General features: G+C 41.0%; 1 pseudogene; it reads left to right on the top strand.

Moving 5' to 3' along the window:
• The first annotated feature begins 10,819 nt into the window (after positions 1–10,819).
• The window catches only part of LOC138078058 (calpain small subunit 1 pseudogene), a 32,321-nt pseudogene continuing 19,919 nt past the window's right edge, over positions 10,820–23,221 (top strand).

The following is a 23,221-nucleotide window of genomic DNA, read 5'->3' as shown; positions in this document are numbered from 1 at the left end:
TATGATTTTCCCTTAGGGCATAAGAGGTCCTGGGTTCAAATCCCCAGACAAGCCCACCTTTGTTTGCTTCTGATAAATAATTGAGCTTCCCTGATAGCTCAGTTGGTAAAGAATCTGCCTGCAATGCAGGAGACCCCAGTTTGATTCCTGGGTCAGAAAGATGCACTGGAGAAGGGATAGGCTACCCATTCCAGTATTCTTAGGCTCCCCTGGAAGCTTAGCTGGTAAAGAATCTGCCTGCAATGCAGGAGATCTGGGTTTGATCCTTGGGTTGGGAAGATCCCCTGGAGAAGGGAAAGACTGCCCACTCCAGTATTCTAGTCTAGAGAATTCCATGAACTGTATAGTTCATTGGGTTGCAAAGAGTCGGACACAACTGAGTGACTTTCACTTTGTTTCTGTTACCATAAGCCTATGATAAAAGATGACATTAGCAATGGAAAACATCATAAATAATTTTATTTCACTCGTCCTCCCCCAATTTAGATATAAAACTGATTCTGGAAAGATACATACTCAAGTTCACACAGATGAGTAACAGTTATAAGTTAGTATTTGGTACAAGGGTATATGTGTTAAAATTGATGTTTGATACACTGTCTTTAAATTTCTCTTGAAAGATCATAAAGATACATGAAAAGGCAAGAAATTGCAACTCTGCTGGAAAGTAAGTATAAGAGAAGAAAGATTATTAATTGAAATTTCAGTAATTGTAGCCCCAAGGAATTGGACAGAGAAAAATTGTAAAGAGTTTTCTTTACTTATGCACAAAACAAATGCAGATGGACCAGAAGATGATAGGAAAATATTTTGGCTCATCTTCTCTGATGATTCTAATTCTGTAACAAAGGAGCATCAACGTCTAAAAATAAGTCTCCTCCACATATCATCATTATTGGAAATTACTTTTAAGATATCTTTCCAGCAATAAAACCATCAATAAAAATGTTGGGATCAATAAAAAATTTAAAAACATGAGCAAGTAGATGCTTTCCTGGATGAAAAGCAAAAGAGGTGATAATTACAAGGAAGAAGTTGTTGATATGGAAAGAGGATAGATGTTTTACCTATATTGGGAATCAAAGCAAAGAGAACACAGAAAATTATCTGTTTTTCAAAGTCTGGGCAGCATAGTAAGTCTCATAACTGAAGTAAAATTGTTATTGTTTACATAAAAAATAATTGGCCATCCAGAAATGCAAAATAATCAACTAAAAAGCTCCTAGAGTTAATAAGAGAGAGCAGTAAGGTGACAAGATATAGAACACCACAAAGAAATTAGAATCTTTATTTGTTTATTACATAATGAAGAAGATTTCAGTGTCAGTGACATTAGGGAACTGCTCACATATTCAAAGGAAAAGCACAAAGGAAAATAAACAGTCTTCACAATCAAAAGGTTAGAAGATACTGCTATCAATGGGAAGGATAGATTTTTTTTATTGGCGTTTAGCTGCTTTAAAATTTTGCATTAGTTTCTGCTGTACAGCAAAATGAATCAGCTGTGTGTATACATATATCCCCTCTTCATCACCACAGAGCATTGAGTAGAGATCCGGTGCTATACCGGAAGTTCTCATTAGTCATGTATTTTATACATAGTAGTGCATATATGTTAATCCCAATCTCCTAATTCATCCCACCCACCCCCTCTTTTCCCCCTTGGTGCCCATACATTTGTTTTCCACATCTGAGTATTTCTACTTTGCAAATACGTTCATCTGTACCATTTTTTAAATTCCACACATATAGGTTAATATATATTTGTTTTTCTTTTTCTGACTTCACTCTCGTGTATGTCAGTCTCTAGGTCCATCCACATCTCTGCAAACGGCACGATATTTCGTTCTTTTTTATGGCTGAGTAATATTCCATTGCATACATATGCCACACCTTATTTATCCATTTCTATATTGATGGACATTCAAGTTGCTTCCATGTCCTGGCTGTTGTAAATAGTGTTGCAGTGGACATTAGGGTGCATGGATCTTTCATAATTATGTTCTTCTCCGGGTATATGCCCAGGAGTGGCATATCTGGGTCATATGGTAGACTTTGACCACACTGCACTGCCTTCTGCTTTCTGCACTACCTTGAGAAAAGGAGTACCAATTATGTTAATGGCTAACATTTATATTGTTCTTATGAGATAGTTATAAATGCTGTATGCATAGTAACACACTTAATCCTACTGTAGACTTAAATCTACAAAGTCAAGAAGCTGGGAGATCTCAGTCAAAAAAAGAATGAAATATTATTTGCAGCAACATGGATGGACCATACTAGCAAAGTAAATCAAAGGAAGACAAATATCATACGACATCATTTATAAGTGGAATTTTAAAAAATAATACAAATGAATTTATTTACAAACCAGAAACAGACTCACAGACATGGAAAACAAATTTATGGTTACCAAGAGGGAAAGGTGAGGGAGATAAATTAGGACTTTGGGGTTAACAGATATACACTACTATATATAAAATGGACAAACAATGAGGATTTAAGAACTTACTGCATAGCACACAGAATTATATTTGAAATCTTACAATAACCTATAAAGGAAAAGTATTTTAAAAGAATAAATATATATAACTACATCACTTTGCTTTAAACCTGAAACTGACAGGTGTACATTGTAAATCAGCTACAGCTTAAAGTTTTAAAAATGTTGGGAGAACTCCAAACAGGATCAACCAAAAAATTCCATACCGAGACACATCATAAATAAACTTCTGAAAACTAAAGACAGAAAAAAAAAAATCTGGACAACAACCAGAGAAAATGGACACCTTATCTATAGGGAGGAACATTTTAGAATGACGGCAGGTTTCTCTTCTGGCGGTACTCATTTATCTCCACCTTACAGGTAAATCAGCAGAGGCCCTGAAACTCTCAGGAACCTTCTCCTGGTCACCCAGCTAGTAAGTGAAGATGCCAGGCTGTATGCTGGCACCTTGTAAGCTTACCCTGGGCTTAATGAAGCCACAACGAAGCCTCCACTGTTTCAAAGATTCACATGCATTCAAGCCCCAATCACCAGAATACCGATTTATACGGGGTTGTGGAGTCAAAGCCCCAGCGGATAATAAAATGTGATTCTATCCGGAATGTTTTTCATATATACATGTGTTTCTTGGGAGTCTCCTTGTAGTTTCCGAGAAACTAAGAACTGGCGGAGAATTCTAGTGTTCTAGATCCCACAGAGACTCAGCTTAGAAATAGTAACGGTATCACATACTATTTACAGACTTAACAAGAACTACAAGGCACCTGTAAAATAAAAATAAAATACCGACAAACCAACTGAAAGAAATAAAAGAAGATTTAAGGAACTGCCCTTCAGAGAACATGAAGTCAATGTACTTCTTCCTGTTCGTCCCTCCAATTACAACTAAAAATCCTGGACATTATGTACAAAGCAAACAGAAGAAGACTCTGAAAAGTACAAAAAAGGCAGACAGGCTAGGGATCTCCGAACCTGCAGAATGATAAGGTGGTGAGTTACATTAATGGGCTTTTTGAGTCTGTTTGTCTGTTTGTTTATTGCTTCTTACTCCCACTACTGGAGCTAAAGAAGCTAGTAGTCTGGGACCGCCAAGTACAGACAAAAAAAAAAAAAAAAAATCTATCCCCAACAAAAGCCTGTTATCTATATCCAAAGGAAGAAGATAGAGGCAGCCTAGAAAGAGAAAATGTTGAGATCATCTGCTCCAGCCAAACACAAAACAACAATGAAAACTTCCATCCCCAGAGTTGGCACCAAGGTGTCCCACCTTGTAGACACCTTGCAGAAGCAGTGTCTAAAAAGCTAGCCATGGCTTTTGTTTTCCAATGAGAGGTAAAGAGCCCTACCCAGCAGAGTAGGAGAGATCCCATGAAGTCCCCTGATTTCAACTCCTGCCCAGCATTAATGAGTTATCTTTTTTTTGTAAAAATTTTTTTTTATTTCTGTGGTTTTCTCGGGTGTTAGTTGCAGCACACAGACTAGCTGCGGCACGAGGGCTGAGTTTCTCTGCTACATGTGGGATCTAAGTTCCCGAGCAGGGATCAATCTGTGTCTCCTGCACTGCAAGATGGATTCTCAACCACTGAACCACCAGGGAAGTCCTATCTCTTCTTCTCCTTAACTGGCGGTGTCAGAAGGAGCCTGATGGAGAGGCAGGACTTTCCTTTCAATTGAAGTACAGTTGACTTGCAATATCATGTTAGTTTCAGATGTACAACACAGTGATGCTTTTATAAATTATACACCATATAAAGTTATCATAAAATATGAACTATATTCCCCGGGCTGCATATTACATCCTTACAACTTATTTATTTTGTACTCATTCATCCCCTTCCCCTATCATGCCCGTCCCCATAGCTTTCTCCCCACTGGTAACCACTAATTTGTTCTCTATATTTGTGAATCTGTATTTGGTTATCTGTTTTATTTTTCAGATTCCACATTTAAGTGAAAACATACATATATGTGCTTCTCTGTCTGACTTATTTCACTAAGCATAATACCCTCCAGGTCCATCCATGTTGCTGCAAATTTTTTTGTTTTAATTATTCAATTGTATTCTTTTTAATGGCTGAGTAATAGTCCAGTGTGTACACATATACCACATCTCCATTATCCACCCATCTATTGATGGTCACATAGGTTGCTTCCATATGTTGGCTATTATAAATAATACTGCTATAAACATTGGGGTGCATATGTTTTCAAATTACTGTTTGTCTTCTGTGGATACATACCCAGGAGTGGGATTACTGGATCATATGGTAATTCCATTTTTAATTTTTTTGAGGAAACTCCATACTATTCTCCATGATGGTTACACCAACTTACATCTCCACCAACAGTGCAGGACAGTTCCCTTTCATCCACATTTCCATCAACACATCAGTTCAGTTTAGTTCAGTCACTCAGTCATGTCTGACTCTTTGTGACCCCATGGACTGCAGCATGCCAGGTTTCCCTGTCCATCAGTGACTCCCGAAGCCTGCTCAAACTCATGTCCATCAAGTCGGTGATGCCATCCAACCAGCTCGTCCTCTGTCGTCCCCTTTTCCTCCTCTTTCAATCTTTCCCAGCATCACCAACACATATTTGTCATCTTCTTGATAATAGCTATCTTGATAAGTGTGAGGTAATATTTCACTGTGGTTTTGATTTGCATTTCCCTGCCAATGGCACCCCACTCCAGTACTCTTGCCTGGAGAATCCCAGGGACGGGGGAGCCTGGTGGGCTGCCGTCTGTGGGGTCTCACAGAGTCGGACACGACTGAAGCGACTTAGCAGTAGCAGCAGCAGCTGATTATTGATGCTTAGCATCTTTTCATGTGCCCTTTGACCATCCGTACATCTTCCAGGAAAAAAAAGGCATGTTCAGGTCCTCTACCAATTTTTTAATTAGGTCTTTGTTTGGTTGGGTGATTGGTTGACTTTTGAAATTGAGTTGTAAGAACTCTGTATATATTTTCGATATGAACCCCTTATAATTTGCAAATACCTTCTATTTTCTCCCATTCAGTAGGTAACCTTTTTGCTTTGTTGATGGTTTCCTTTGCTATGCAAAAGTTTTAAGTTTGATTAGATCCCATTTTGTCTATTTTTGCTTTTGTTTCCCTTGCCTGAGGAGACAGAATCCCAAAAGATGTTGCTAAGAGCTATGTCAGAGTGTACTGCCTTTGTTTTCTTTCAGGAGTTTTATGGTTTCAGGTTTTATATTTAGGTTTTTAATCCTTCTTGAGTTTTTTTTGTTGTTGTTCTTTTGTACATGGTATGAGATGTTCTAATTTCATTCTTTTACAAGTAGCTCTTCCGTTTACCCAGCATCACTTTTTAAAAAGACTATTTTTTCCTCATTGTATATTCTTTCCTTGTTTGTTGTATTAATAGCTTAATTGGAGAGTCGGGACATGTAATATCATCCTTCAGCTATGAAATCACCCCCACCATAGTGTCAGTCAAGGTACTGCTAAGAGTAGAATATGAAGCCTGTCCAGCAGTAACAAGGACCACCCTCCACCTCCCAACCCCAACCCCAGTCAACACCCCCCAAGCCCACCCACTTTGGTGCAAACAGCGCTGAACGGGGACCTTGATTTTACCTCCACCTGGAAGTAACACCTTCTACTGCCAGAGCAGTGTTAGACAAAGCCAGCTAAAACACAAGGTTTAAATAAAAGCCAGAGTCTCATGATACAAAATGTCCAGGATTCAATCAAGAATGACTTGTCATGCTATGAAAGAGGAAGATCTCAAACTGAATGAAAATAGACAGTCAACAGACTCCAACATAGAGATGACAAAGACGTTACAATTATTAGACAAAGATTTTAAAGTAGCCATGGTAAAAATCCCATCATCAAGCAATTACAAACATGTTTGGAACAAAAATGCAACAACTGAAACGCAAAGCTCAGTGGTGGAGCCAACAGCAGAGCAGCACTGACAGAGGCATGAGCACAGGGCAACGGAGCATCAGAGATTACCCAGTCTGAGCAAGACAGAAAATGGACTGGAAAAAAGTGAACAGAGCCCCATACTGTGCAGCGACAACAAAAGATCTAATATGCACGTCATCAGGTTGCTGGAAAGAGAAGAGAAAGGGGAAGAGTTGAAAAGTATTTCATGGAGATAATGGCTGAAAACATCTCACATTTTGCAAGAGAGTTAAATCTACAGATTCAATAAGCTAAAGTGAAGCGTTAGTGAAGTATTGTTCAGTCAAGCCCGACAAGCTCCTCTGTCCATGGGATTTCCCAGGCAAGAATACTGGAGTGGGTTGCCATTCCCTTCCCGAGGCGTTTTTCCTGACCCAGGGATTGAACCCGGGTCTCCTGCATCGCAGGCAGGTTCTTTACCATCTGAGCCACCAGAGGAGCACCTACAGATGCTACTGAACTGAACTGAAGTTACTCAGCTGTGTCTGACTCTCTGTGACCCCATGGACTGTAGCCTACTAGATGAACTCCAAATAAGATATACCAAAGTAATTCTCATCAAAGGGCATCGCAGTTAAATTTCCAAGCACTGAAGAAAAAGTAAAAAATATGGAAAGTAGCCAGAAAATAATGCACACTACCTATAGGGGGAAACAAGTTGAATGAGGACAGATTTTTTTGTCAGAAACCGTGAAGACCAGGAGAAAGTGGCACGATATTTTTCACGTGCTGAAAGAAATCAACTGTCAATAGAGAATCTTGTACTCAGTGAAAATATCCTTCAAGGATGAGATGAAAATCAAGACATTCAAAGGTGAAAAAAATTTAAAATTTGTCACCAGCACAGGTACCCAAAGAGAATGGCTAAATTAAGTTCTCTGAACACAGAATAAATGATAATAGAAGGGATCTTGGAATTTCAGTAAAGAAGAAAGAACATGGGAAGCAATATTTGGGTAAATACAACAGGTTGAACGTCTCTTAAATTTTCTAAATTATGACTGATGTTTAAAGCAAAAGTTATAACACTGTCTGGTATGGTTCTAAGTGTAGGCAGACAGAAGATTTAAGAAAATTATATTGCAAATGAGAAAGGGTAAAGGAACATGAGGTAAGAGGTAAAATGACACACCAGTAGACTAAGATAAATTGCATACACACCACTAAAGCAACCACTTAAAGGACAAAGATTGGCAGAGTGAATTAAAAAACATAAGACGCTATGTGGTGCTGACCAGAAACATTAAAAATAATGATATACTCAGATTGAAAATAAAAGGAAAAATGTATATCATGATAATATTAATCAAAAGAAAGCAAGAATGCCTATATTAATATTGAAGTGAACTTTACAACAAGAATAACTGCCAGCAACAGAGAAGGACATTCAGTTCAGTTCAATCACTCAGTCGTGTCCGACTCTCTGCAACCCCATGAACTGCAGCATGCCAGGCCTCCCTGTCCATCACCAACTTCCAGAGTTCACTCAAACTCATATCCATTGAGTCGGTGATGCCATCCAGTCATCTCATCCTCTGTCATCCCCTTCTCTTCCTGCCCCCAATCCTTCCCAGCATCAGGGTCTTTTCAAATGAGTCAGCTCTTTGCACGAGGTGGCCAAAGTATTGGAGTTTCAGCCTCAACATCAGTCCTTCCAATGAACACCCAGGACTGATCTCCTTTAGGATGGACTGATTGGATCTCCTTGTAGTCCAAGGGACTCTCAAGAGTCTTCTCCAACACCACAGAGAGGGACATTACAGAATGACAAAACTGTCCATCCACCCAGTGAAACTGAAAAGTGAAAGTGAAGTCGCTCAGTCGTGTCCGATTCTTTGTGACCCCATGGACTGTGGCCCACCAGGCTCCTCCATCCGTGGGATTCTCCAGGCAAGAGTACTGGAGTGGGTTGCCATTTCCTTCTCCGGGAGATCTTCCCACCCCAGGGATCGAACCCAGGTCTCCTGCATTGCAGGCAGACGCTTTACCATCTGAGCCACCAGGGAAGCATCCACCCAGAAGACATAGAAATTATAAAGTAGTGTGTTGCAAACAAAAGAGTTGGGAAATATGTGAAGCAAAACTGATAGATCTGGAAGGAGCCATAACAATCCAAAATCTACTCACTCCTGGTAGAGACTTCATCATCCCTTGCTCAACAACTGAAGAAACAACTGGACAGGAAAAAACAGAATATGGAAGAACTCAACACCATGAGATAGTAGGGTTTCATTGATATTTACAGAACATTCCACCCGGTGTCAGCAGATTACGTATTCTTTTCAAGTACTCACAGAACAGACACCAAAATAGACCCTGGGCTATTAAACAAGCCTCAACAAATTGAAAAGCACTGAAATGCTACAGAACACGTTCTCCAACCACTAAAGAATCAAACTAGAAATCAATATCCAAATGCTAAAAGAAGTATCTCCAAACACTTGGAAACTGAACTACAGGTATTTTTATAACACGTGAGTCAAACAGGATGCCTCAAAGGGAACATAAAAGGTATATTCAATGGAATGAAAGCAAAAACAAAACATGAAAATTTGAAGGAGACATTTAAAGCAGAAGCAAAAAGTAGAAGGGAAATCAGCAGCACCAAGTGCATACACTAGAAAAGAGGAAGGTCTCATAACAATAATCTAAATTATAAATAAATCTAAATAAATAAAACCGAAGCAGGAAAATAAAGATAAGAGCAGAAATCAGTGAACCTGAAGACAGAAAAAACAATAGAGAAAGAGACAAAGAATTGGTTCTTTGGAAAAAAAAATCAGTAACTTGACAAACCTTAAATAAGCTGCTCAAAGAAAAAAAAAAGAAAGACACAACTTTCCAATACCAGAAATCAATACTGCAGACATCAAAAGCATAATAAGAGAATAACTCTACACATGGGTCTGACAACTTAGACAAAAACTCCACAAATTATTATAATTCACTCAATATGAAATACATAATTTGAATAAATAACCTTATAAGTAATTTAAAAAATTGTGTTCATGACTTTAAAAGTCCTAAAAAGGGGATCTCCAAGCCCAAATAGTTTTCCTGAGAATTCTACCAAATATATAAAGAAGATTTAGAAGCAATTCTATACAATTTCCTTGAAAAAATAGAGGGGGAAAAAAACATGTCTCAATTCATTACATGAGACTAGTATTATTCTAATACCAAAATTCATAAATTGCTAAAATGCAAACATCTATACATTAAAAAAATAAAGAAAAAAGATAAATAAAATTATGAAAATAATTGACATAAATGACAAGTATAAGAAAAGAAAGTTATAGACCAATATCTCTCATGGATATAGACACAAAAAAATTGTTAAAGACAGATTGGTGTTGATTTAGTCACTAAGTTATGTCCAGCTCTTGTGACCCCATGGACTGTAGCCCATCAGGCGCCTCTGTCCATAGGATTTCCCACACAAGAATACTGGAGTGAGTTGCCATTTCCTTCTCCATAAGATAGATTAGCATATAGAATTCAGCAATACATGGAAGAATTAAACAAGTATGTCCAACTGAGATTTATTCAAGGATGCAACACTGGTTCAATATTCAAAAATGAATCAAGGTAATATGCATATTAACACTAAAGAAGAAATATCACATGAGTCACGTTAATCAATGCAGAAAAATGATTTGAACAAATCCAACACTTGCTCATGAGAAAACTACTCAGCAAAACAGGAATAGAGGCAAGCTTCCTCAAATTGATAAAGAACACCTATGAAAAACTTACAGCTAACATCATCCTTAATGATGAAAGAATTAAGTCTTTCCTCCTACCAAGCTCAGGAAAAGGCAGCTATCCCCTCTCACCACTCTTATTCAGCATAGTACTGGAAGTTCTACCCAGTGTAGTAAAGCAAGAAAGGGGAATACTGATAGACAAGTAAGAAAGGAAACTGTGTGACTGTCTACCCCAAAACGGAATAAGAAAAAGCTATTAATATACAGAGCAATCTGAATAATCTTTAGAAAGTTATGCCACATGAAAGAAAGCCAGTCTTACATTCCATACTATGCAATCCCATCGGTATAACTTTCATTGGAAGGACTGATGTGGAAGCTGCCAATACTGTGGCCACCTGATGCGAAGAACCTACTCATGGGAAAAGACCCTGATGCTGGGAAAGACTGAGGGTAGGAGGAGAAGGGGGAGACAGGGGATGAGATGGTTGGATGGCATCACCGACTCAATGGACATGAGTCTGAGCAAACTCCAGGAGACAGTGAAAGACCGGGAAGCCCATGCAGCCCGTGGGGTCCCAAAGAGTCGGACACGACTCGGCAAATTAACAACATTCTTGAAATGAAAATAATGGTAGAAATGAACTACAGTTTCATGGATGTTGCGGATGAGGGAGGAGGAAGACTGGGAGAGTGGGGTTTGGGTACAAAACAGCAACCTGAGGGAGCGTTGTGCTGATGCTAATGGTCTGCATCCTGCCTGTATCAATGTTGATATCCTGTTTGTGATACTGACTACAGTTTTACTAGAGATACCGTAAGCAAAAACTGTTACACAGCTTCTCTCTGTATTATTTTTTACAACTGAATGTTCATCTATAATTATCTTAAAATGAGAAAGTTTATTTAATGAAAAAAAAGAAAGATATGTAACTACATAGCACACGCCTAGACAAAACACCAAATTTTGCCTAAGGAATATTTTTGTCCTAATTGATATGCAGACTTTGTACAAGATAAGTCACAATCCCTTAAAATTTACATTATAAACTGATAAAATGTAAAACCTCTCTATATTAAAAATGCATAACATTAAGAGAGAAACAAAATATTTAAAACATTCAAACAAATAAGAAACACTCTAAATGCTCCAGTATGTCAACAGGTAAAATTATGGACAGTGTATAACAGAGAAATGCACCTGGTCTATAAATAAGCATTATGAGATATTAAATATCCCTAGTTATCAAAGAAACATGAAATAAGACAATATTTCACATATCTTAAGTGTCTTGCAAAGCCCTGACCAAACTGTGAACCTTCCTGCTCCACCTGGAATCCGATTTGCTAGATCATTTTTCCTTAGTAATCTAAATGAATTCATAACTACTCTTTCTGAATACATCCATTAGAATAATTTACAAGACACTGTACTTCCCTTGACTTCTTGGCTTAGAACTTCCTAATTTGTCTTCTTGGTCTTCCTTAGAATAACACTAGGATATTAGTTGGATACTTTCTAATTCTCAAGATTCTCCACCTGGAGTGAACAATGAATGGAGTCTAGGAAAAGGGTTAAAACCCAAACCTCAGCAAGGTTGCAGGTGTTTGTAAGAAATGATACCTCCATGGGCACATTCCATAGCTCTCCCAGCACGGGGTGTGACACTCAGCAGCTTATGGCTGGTACTCACCAGCTGTAGGCCTGTTTCTACAAAGACAGGGTCCCTCTCAGGTCCCCAATTTTTGTGGGTTTCTTTAAAATATTTATGTATTTATTTGGCTGCACCTGGGTCTTAGTTGTGACACGTAAGATACAGTTCCCTAACCAGAGATTGAACCTGGGCCTGCTGCATTGGAAGCATAGAGTCTTAGCCACTGGACCACCAGGGAAGTCCCAGGTCTCCAAATTTTGAATGTTCTTTGTGGTTCTATTTTTGTTCCTAAGATGTATCTCCACTTGTCTTGGTCAGTTTAGGCTGCTAAAACAGAACATCGTGGGGCTTCCGCGATAGCTCAGTCGGTAAAGAATCAGCCTGCAATGCAGAAGACCCTGGTTTGATTCCTGGTTGGGAAGATCCACTGGAGAAGGGACAGGCTACCTACTCCAGTATTGTTGGGCTTCCTTGCTGGCTTAGCTGGTAAAGAATCTGCCTGCAATGTGGAAGACCTGGGTTTGATCCCAACCAGAACATCATGGTGTGTGCTAAGTCACTTCAGTCGTGTCTGACTCTGTGACGCCATGGACTGTAGCCCTCCAGGCTCCTCTGTCTGTGGAATTCTCCAGGCAAGAGTACTGGAGATGGTTGCCATGCCCTCCTCCAAGTGATCTTCCCAACCCAGGGATCAAACTTTCATCTCTTACTTCTCCTGCATTGGTGGGTGGGTTCTTAACCACCAGTGCCACCTCGGAAGCACCCGGGAACATGGTAAAGTGGGTACTTAAACAACAATGTTTATTTCTCACAGGTCTGGAAGTTAGGAAGTAGAAGATCGAGGTGTAAGCCAACTCGGTGTCTGGTAAGGGTCCACTTCCTGGTTTGTACCTTCTTGCTGTTATTCTCACATTACTGCTTATAAGGGCAGCAATCCCATTCAAGAGGGCTCCACCCTCATGACCTAATTACCTCCCAAAGATCCCACCCCCAAATACCATCCCACTGGGAAATGAGAATTCAACAAATATTCGGTCTGTTGCACCCTTACATTGAGTTGCTACCAGACTGCACGAAGTTTCCCTCTTAGTCCATGACAAGTGTGGAGAAAAATTTTGAAAGGTATTAGGCATCTTTGCCTGAGGCTGGCACAAATGGAGACACTTACATGCCATGAGCTTCAAGACTCTCAATCCAAGTCAAGCCACCCTGACCCACACGGAATCCCTGATCTTCCACTGATCTTCTACTGATGTTACACTGTCAAGATTAGAAGGTCAGATTCAGATGTAGAGAATTCCCAGATTCCTCAGAATTCTAAGTCCGCCAGTGGCAGCAATGAGAGAGCCAGTCTCCTCCTGCCCAAGACCTGGACCGCAGCCTGCATCCCTTCTTCCTTTTCCCGCATTGGCTCCATCCTGTGCTGGAAGGGACCTTATGAGTGTCCATGTGGACACTCAAGCCACCCAGCTCTGTACTCTCCCCACGAGTATCCAATCTTTGGTCATGGTTCCTTGGGTGTAGGGATAGGCGCGTCAGCTTTGCCTTCTGCTCTTTGGGAGCACGGGCCCAGGAAGTGCTTGGGCAAAGAATTCTGAGATCCTAGTACCCAGAGATGGTCACTGTATGAACAGGTCTTCTTAGCCCAAAGACCCTGCCCCATCAGAAGGAGTTCAACTAAGAGAGCAGAGTGAGGCTCTCTGAAGCGCAGGGACCACTGCAAGCACTCCTCTTGCCAGATCTATGGGTGATTTTGTAATTCAGACTGTTGACTGTTTAACAATGTACAAGCAGTCTGATTGGTTTCATCCCCATCCATACCCAAAATGGTCTGAATGAATCACTGTACACATTCAGTCTTTATCTTCTCAGTATCTTTGGCATTCATTGGGAAAAGTGAGATAGACCTGGAAGATCTGGTGTGGATGCCTTTTCTTTCTTTTATGTTTGGAGGAAGGGTGGGATAGTGGGGAGATAAAAGAGGTCAGAGGTTCAGAAGTGGAACATGACTCTGTTCCTGGCTTCTGTCGCAGGATGATGGAAGGCACAACACTGCTGAGATGGTAATGAAAGTGTTTCTCTTTTATTTATGCTCCATCTCTATTTTAAAAGTATGAGAGCACATTCCGGTTCAATTTATTACACTTCATTTTGCCTTTCTTAGCTCTTGTCATTATGCAATCTTTCACACATGGCAATTCATTTCATTTCAGTATGGTAGGTTGCTTTCAAAAGTAACTGATTTCTAATATTTGATTCAGTAATAACTTCACATATCCCTTGTATAAATGGATACTGAATACTTTTTAGGTACCAGGTACAGTGTTATAGGCTGGGACTATAACAGTGAACAAGACAGTCTGCTTCTGTCCTAATTAAATTTACAGCCTAGTGGGGGAAACAGACCAGGGAAAAAAGGGGGGAAATTATCTATTTTAATAAGTAGCTCTGAGGAGGGACATAACACAAAAGACTGAAATGCAGAATAAAGAGTGGGATTGTTGGAGCTATTTCAGGTTTTCGCTCCAAGAAAGATCCTCTTTTTAAGAGGCTGTTTCTGACCTCTTGAGTAAAACTAGCAATCATTCCTCTCCAGCACTTATTTCCTTCTCATCTTTATTTTCGCACACATATACACATATAATTCACTTACTTATTTTGGTTTCTCTTTCTCTGCTTTATGTAAGTTCTATGAGGTCAAGGACTATTGCCTTTCTACAATGATGGCTGTCTTTGTCTTTTTCTTCTGGGACTAGAAGGTCCTAGAAGAGTAGGTGTTCAATAAATGCTTGTTGAATGAATGAATGAATGAGGCAGTGAGGAAATGACTTTCAGAGAAAGAAACATTTAAACTGAGGCCTAAAAATGGACCTAGTGATGCAGGGTGATGGGGTAGGGGGAGCAGCAGGAGGAGACCTTTCCAGATAAGAGAAGACAGCAGATGCAAAGACCCTGAGGCATGAACGCAGTTAGACTAAGGGAATTAAAGAAGCCCACGTGCTGGAAGCATGTGCTGGGCAGCAGATGGAGCCATTTGGAAACACGGGCATGGCAGGTCTGTGGTGTGTTTCCAAACCAACGTAAAGACTTTTTTTTTTAAACTTTTTATTTTATATTGGAGTATAGTTGATTAACAATGTTGTGTTAGCAACATTTCAGTTATACATATGCAGAACCAGAGATCAAATTGCCAACATCTGCTGGATCGTGGAAAAAGCAAGAGAGTTCCAGAAACACGTCTACTTCTGCTTTATTGACTATGCCAAAGCCTTTGACTGTGTGAATCACAATAAACTGTGGAAAATTCTTTAAGAGATAGGAATACCAGACCACCATTACCTGTCTCCTGAGTAATCTGTATACAGGTCAAAAAGCAACAGTTAGAACTGGACATGGAAAAACAGACTTCCAAATCAGGAAAGGAGTACATCCAGGCTGCATATTATCACCCTGCTAATTTAACTTATATGCAGAGTACATCATGTGAAATGATGGGCTGGATGAACACAAGCTGGAATCAAGATTGCCAGGAGAAATATCAATAACATCAGATATGCAGATGACACCACCCTTACGGCAGAAAGTGAAGAACTAAAGAGCCTCTTGATGAAAGAGGAGAGTGAAAAAGTTGGCTTAAAACTCAGCATTCAGAAACTAAGATCATGGCATCTGGTCCCATCATTTCATGGCAAATAAATGGGGAAACAATGAAAACAGTGAGATACTTTATTTTTTTGGGCTCCAAAATCACTGCAGATGGTGACTGCAGCCATGAAATAAAAAGATGCTTGCTCCTTGAAAGAAAAGCTATGACCAGTCTAGACAGCATATTCAAAAGCAGAGACATTACTTTGCCAACAAATGTCCGTCTAGTCAAGGCTATGGTTTTTCCAGTAGTCATATATGGATGTGAGAGTTGGACTAAGAAAGCTGAGAGCCGAAGAATTGATGCTTCTGAACTGTGTTTTGGAGAAGACTCTGGAGAGTCCCTTGGACTGAAAGGAGATCAAACCAGTCCATCCTAAGGGAAATCAGTCCTGACTATTTGTTGGAAGGACCGATGCTGAAGCTGAAACACAATACTTTGGCCACCTGATGTGAAGAGCTGATTCATTTGAAAAGACCCTGATGCTGGAAAAGACTGAAGGCGGGAGGAGAAGGGGATGACAGAGGATGAGATGCTTGGATGGCATCACCGACTCAATGGACGTGAGTTTGAGTAAACTCTAGGAGCTGATGATGGACAGGGAAGCCTGGCATGCTGAAGTCCCTGGGGTTGCAAAAAGTCAAACACGACTGAGTGACTGAACTGGACTGATACATATGCATCTATTCATGTACACACTACTATATTCAAAATGGACAACCACCAAGGATCACTGTACATTTACCGGGAACTCTGCTCAATGTTATGTAGCAATCTAATTTGGAAAAGAATTTGAACAAGACTGGGTTTTATTGTCAACATGCTGGTAAGAAATATATGCAAGACACGAATATAATAACCTGATTTGGGTTTAAATAAAATCTTAAACAGGCTTCCCAGGTGACGCTAGTGGTAAAGGATTCACCTGCCAATGCAGGAGACACAGGGGATGAGGTTTTAATCCCTGGATCGAGACGATCCCCTGGAGGAGGGCATGGTAACTCACTCGCATATTCTTGCCTGGAGAATCCCATGGACAGAGGAGCTTGGTGGGCTACAGTTCATAAGGTTACAAAGAGGCGGACACAACTGAAGTAATTTAGCAGGTCTAAGGGTCTTACATATTATTACACATAGGTAAAATTAAAGCTTAATTGATAGATTCTATCTTCCAATAATTTTTCTTAAACTTTACTCTTCCATATAACCTACTTTATTATAAAACAAGATGTCGCAAATTTTTCATTAAAGTTACTACATTACCATTGAATGGGGTTCCAAAGAGTACACCATGATTTTAACATATCCTTCATCTTAAAAAAAAAACAACCGAGACACGTTTCCATAGATATTTAAGAACCACAATTGATCCTTCAACATTTGAAACTGGTCTTTGGAGGATAACAGTAATCCAGCCATCTGTGAGAAGACCTGGACTAGGGGATATTCTAAAGCTGGGGATTCAGCTGAGACATGAGGAAGGAAATCTAGCTTTGAGGATGATGAAGTCTAGATGAGCATGACTGCAGTGGGAAATATGCAAAGAAGATAAAGGCAAGAAAAAAACTGCAAATAAAAAAATGAAAGAATCTGAATATTTGGGAAGCTGGAGAGAGCGAATTTAAAGATGTCTTTGAAGCTCTAAGAAGAGGGATATGGTGGACACCACTAATCCCCACCAGATCCCTTTTATGTGAAACTACATCGATGCATTGGGTGTGGCCCACTAAGACCCACAGTTTTACTCTTGCCTGGAGAAATGTCTTCAAGGACTGCCCACAGCAGAGGCATGGGAGCTGCCCCACTCTCAACTCCAGGGACGTCACATCCTCACTCCAGGGGCAGCTGATGCTAATGACTGACTGATAGGGCACCTCAAGATCACTTGAGGTTGGAACCTCAAGATTCCAAATATGGAAACTCTAGGTGCCAGCCGTACCCACATCTTTACCTTACCTTCTGCCCCCACCCTATCATTTCCCTCACTTCCTTACAGATTTCTCCAGGGAGTATTTGCTCAGTAAATCACTCACACAAGAATCCCCTTCTGAGGCTCTGCATCTATTCTTCCTGACCTCAGGGACAGGAGGAAGTTAAGACTGGAGTGACAGGCAGAGAAAGGAAGGGAAGAACAGAGTGTGAATTTGGACTTGATCGAGAGGTCCTATCAATCTTTTGCCCAACAGAGTCTGAGTCCCGTTGGAACATCCGTCACACTGGACAGGCAGGATGACAGCTGGAGGGGGACACTGCGAGATACTGGAGAAGGCAGGCATGTTTCAGGTACATTTGATCCAAATCTGACTTTCTAATATCAACTCTTTACCTCGAGAGCCAGATACCCATTGAACTCGCCCTCAGTGCTTTCTCTTGAGTGACCCAAAAGTTTAAATTGAAGGACTTTTCAAACAGAGACTGGAAGGCCGCTGAGCACCTTAAGGGTCAGCAAAACCTCCCCAACAATTTTTCAAGTGTTCTATTTTTGGCACAACTCGATTTAACTCATTTTGCAAGTGCTCTTCCCTTCAGTGTCTAAGCCCTTGGGTATTTCAAAGGAAATTTAATCCATATGTTTCTGATTCATTTACATTTTAAGTCATAAAAATGTTATTTTTATAAGAGCTGTTTGATATCCAAGAAACTTTCTGAGCCTTTTTTTTTTTTTAGTCTCTTTAAAGTCTTGTTGGTTGGAGCCAGGGAGCAGACATGGTGTATGATGCATCACCCGAAAATGTGATCCAGACAGACGCAACCATAGGCTGACCTCAGAGCAACGCTCGCCCCATCAGCCAAAAACATAATGGCACCGGGATGATCAACAAAGTTGGTCTGGACACCAGAGAATCCTTGAGAAACACACGGGAAGCCAATGGTAAATGATAATAAAGATTAAAGTGGAATTCGTTAGTGTGTCATTGATGTGTTTGGGCATAAAATGACCAGACTATCAGACATTACAGCAAAGCTATCATTCCTGGCAGCTTCCAGGAAGATCTGCAGACTCACTGGACCAAGTCCCATATCACGACCCAAATACTTTCCGTGAAGAAAATCATGCCTTTTCTCAGCACTGCGCATAACAACAAAACATCAAAATATCAACATCCAAGGGGCTTAAGGTAATTTATTACATATTTTTACTGCAGAGGACTAGGCAGTGATTATAAGGATGACATAAATATACATTTCATGATATACCAAGATGTTTGTAAGACGTTGCTAAATGAGAAATAGGGTGAAGAACCTACACGTGGTCATTAGGACCACATGTTTTGTTATGAAAAAAGATATCTAAAATGTGTTTATATATACCTACATTAAAATGGGAATGATGTCTGGTTGGTAGGTTTGAGATGTTTTCCTTTTGTTTGCTTGGTTGTATTTCCTTTAACTTTTCTACAATTTGCATTGTGTGCCAAAAAAAAAAAAAATACTTTGTCCACACTTAAAAAATTGGAGTAGTATTCCTGTAATATGGTAAGAGAGTATTGCCCTCTTTTTCTCCTCATTTCAGATCCGGAAGAACAATAGCGCGTGGGGTCCAAGCCGGAGGGGGTGCCAAGGCAACCACTGGATGATGGAATCGTCTGAGAGTTGATGGAATGCAATTGTTCAGCTGGAATGGCTGAATCTATGGTGACCACGCTTTCAGAACCCCAAATTGGTCACACAACCTAACATGTGGGGGGCTCACGACAGGATAGATTATTTTAAATCAGAACGGTTCTCAAAATTCTGGGACAGAAAGTTGCTCTGGCTACAGGGCACGTTGCTTCAGAAAGGAAGAAAAAAAATCCTGAAAGGTAATCTAAGGCACGCTCCGAAGGAAAAACTACTGGCTGGTAATTTGTAAAACTGTAGCTGCTGGACCTCGGCATCCACTGAACAAGAGGGACTCTTCTGATTGGCCCCCGTGCAAATACGGACAGCACTTCACATCCAAAGCACTATCCCCTTTCACGTCTGTTGGCATCTGGTCAGTTGCTGTTCAAAGCCCTCCTTGTACAAAACGTGCTATGGTTGCCAATATTAACCATCTCGCAAATTCTCCCAAAACCTGTAAAACGAATGCTTTCTCCTGAAAAGCCAGTCTCTCTAATATCATCAGCACCCTGTTTACTCTCTTCTTTACACCATCCCCACCAATCGCAGGGCTGGCTCTGAATCACAAGTCATTTTCTCTTCTGTTCAGCTGGACTCATAAGCGCCACTTTGATCATAAAGACAGGATAAAGCAGAACAGACTTATCCTTTTCTGAGGGCCGCCCCCATTAGTAGAGAAAAGTTAAATAATCCTTAATGCTTTCATTGTTTAAAAAAAATTTGAATCCACAGACTTCCACTCAAAGGGAATAGGGTAAGTGGAGAATTCAATTAATTATCATAGAAAATCAAGTTATTTCAAAACCCTGGAAAGACTTCCTGCTTTGACATTCTGTGATGATTCTATTTAAATATATTGTATTCTCACCTTCTGGAATGGCTGGATTCATTTTAAATAAGCATTAACTTTGAAGCTCAAAAATGATGAAAAGTTTAACCAATTGGCCTGTCATGGTTAATCATACTCTGCTACCCATCTGCTCGACTCACAGGAATATGAGCTCTCAGTTCCAGGTCCTATGGGACAGTTCTCAAAGGCTGGCCAACCTCTCCTCCAAAAGCTCGCATTTTTCTTTAAAAGTTCACAGGGCCTTGGTTAAAGATGGATGTCATGGAGAGATAGCGAGATCTTTCTTGAGTGCTCATTGGAAGGACTGATGTTGAACCTGAAACTCTAATAACTGGCCACCTGATGTGAAGGGCTGAATCATCTGAAAAGACCCTGATGCTGGGAAAGATTGAGGGTAGGAGGAGAAGGGGGCAGCAGAGGATGAGATGGTTGGATGGCATCACCAACTCAATGGACATGCGTGTGGGTAAACTCCGGGAGTTGGTGGTGGACAGGGAGGCCTGGCGTGCTGCGGTTTATGGAGTCACAAAGAGTCGGACACGACTGAGTGACTGAACTGAACTGAACGGATGGAGAGATAATGTCTACTCCAAATGAGACCTACATCAATTAACCTCAGAAGTTCATCCCATAGCAAAACAATGGGATGCTTACATGCTCCCCTGATCTGAGAAAAGGTGTGTGTGTGAGAGAGAGAGAGAGAGTAGCGGGGTGGAGAAGGAGGGAAAGAGAACGGGAGAGGAGAAACTGATTTGGTTTTTGAGGTCTTCCCTGAGGATTCTACTGTTGTCATTGTACAACAATGTTTTGGATTCAAATATTACCAGATCAGTGGCAACCAGCCTTAGAGCTGGTATGAAATATTGTTTCACACTGTAGGTGCCTAGTAAATAGTAATCTTATCATATTAACTCATGATTCACTCATTCTTTCAACAGCTAACTCAGGAACCCAGTAGAATGGCAGCCAGTAGGCACAGAAAACACAGAGAAGCAACAGGAAATCTCTGCTTTCAAGGAGTAAATACACTAGCAGTTAGACAGACAAACTAAGGGCGGAACGCATACAATGACAGTTGTACTTGGTGCTATGAGAGGGAAGGTAACTTTCCCAGAAAAGTTGGTACTTGAGTTGTTTCTCTTTTTCTTTTTTCAGCCATGCCCACGGCTTGCAGGATCTCACTGCTCCGTGATCACGAATCATACCTGGGGCATGGCAGCAAAAGCACGGAATCCTAACCACTAGGCAACCAGGGCGGAGAAGGCAATGGTACCCCACTCCAGCACTCTTGCCTGGAAAATCCCATGGACGGAGGAGCCTGGTGGGCTGCAGTCCATGGGGTCGCTAAGAGTCAGACATGACTGAGCGACTTCACTTTCACTTTTCACTTTCATGCATTGGAGAAGGAAATGGCAACCCACTCCAGTGTTCTTGCCTGGAGAATCCCAGGGACGGGGGAGCCTGGTGGGCTGCCTTCTGTGGGGTCACACAGAGTCGGATACGACTGAAGCGACTTAGCAGCAGCAGCAGCAGCAGGCCACCAGGGTAAGTTTAAGAGGAGAATTAGGAGTTAGTCAAGTCAAGGGTGGGGGGCACAAGAAGAGTCTGTCCAAAACACTGGAAATGAATGGGTGAATGGGTTTTTTTTTTTTTGGTGTTTTTTGGTCAGTGGGTACCATTTGGTCAGTCCACAAAGAGTTGGACACGATGTAGCAACTAATACTTTCACCTCACTTTTCAGTGTATATAAAGGTCCTAGTATCTGGCCCTTGTGTGCATGCTTGGTCGCTCAGCTGTATTTGACTCTTGCAACCCTGTGGACTGTAGCCCGCCAAGCTCCTCTGTCCATGGTGATTCTCCAGCCAAGAACACTGGAGTGGGTTGCCATGCTCTCCTCCAGGAGATCTTCGCAACCCAGGGATCAAACCCACGTCTCACACACTGCAGATGGGTTCTTTACCATCTAAGTCACCAGAGAAGCCCTTAGTGTGTGTTAATTCTGTTTCCATTCCCTTTTCTTGGGAGCAAGGGTCTGAACAGTGGAAATGGGATAGTGAGCTCACCATCTTGCAAGCACTGCCCATGCACAGGGAATGCTGATTTTTTGCTTAGTCGGCCTCATATAAGTCAGCCAAGCCAGACTCGGTCTGATCATGTTCCTTTTTACCAGCTGGAGAAAAAGTAATATTTAGTTACAGCTCTTGGGTGCCAGGAGAGAGCTAGTGTTCGTTATTCCATTTACACCTGCAGCCAAGCTTGTACAAAAGAATAGAATTGTTATAAAAAATATCTCCCCTGAGAGCAAAGACCCTTACAGTTAATGAGCTAATAAATATTGCCAAGTGACCCTTTTCTTGCCAAGTATTAAATCGTAAAGAGAGGGGGAAGGGAAGGATGAGAACCGTGTGTTTGCTACAGAGTAGATTGGGCGCTTCTTCTGACCAACTTTTATTACTACTGACCATATTTTAGGCGTGTGGGTCCACTCCTCCCCCAGGCTGCCTGACGCTGCGAGTTCTGCAGGGCAGAGACCTCCTTCTTCCAGGCTGGCGTCCGGTGGACCGCACAGCGTCCTTCTTCATCTAATGGGCCTTCGCATGTATGCTTCTCCTTCTGCTGCCAGAGTGGAGGATGGGGGTGAGGTCCCTGCTGCAAAATTAGCCATTTTCAGTCTCATTGCCAAGTCTCACTTTCCTCCAGACATTGTTATGAACACTTGTTCTTTTTTTAAATTGATTTATTTTAATTGGAGGCTAACTACTTTACAATATTGAGGTGGCTTTTGCCACACATCAGCATGAATCTGCCAGGGATGCACATGTGTCCCCCATCCTGAAGCCCCACCCTGCTCCCTCCCCACCCCACCCCTCTGGGTTGTCCCAGAGCACCAGCTTTGGGTGTTCTGCTTCGTGCATTGAACTTGCACTGGTCATCTATTTTAGGTATGGTAATATACATGTTTCAGTGGTAATCTCTCATATCGTCCCATCCTCGTCTTCTCCCATAGAGTCCAAAAGTCTGTTCTTTACGTCTGTGTCTGTTTTGCTCTCTTGCATATAGGGTCATCGTTACTGTCCTTCTACACTCCATATATATGTGTTAATATACTGTATTGGTGTTTTCCTTTCTGACTTACTTCAGTCTGTAACATAGGCTCCAGTTTCATCCACCTTATTAGAAGTAACTCAAATGTGTTCTTTTTAATAGCTGAGTAATATTCCATTGTATATAGGTACCACAACTTCCTTATCCATTCATCTGCCTTTGGATATCTAGGTTGCTTCCATGTCCTGACTATTGTAAACAGTGCTGCAAT

This window comes from Capricornis sumatraensis, chromosome 4 (genome assembly GCF_032405125.1).
Source record: "Capricornis sumatraensis isolate serow.1 chromosome 4, serow.2, whole genome shotgun sequence".
Lineage (NCBI taxonomy): Eukaryota > Metazoa > Chordata > Mammalia > Artiodactyla > Bovidae > Capricornis > Capricornis sumatraensis.
This window is presented reverse-complemented; position numbering and strand designations above follow the sequence as displayed.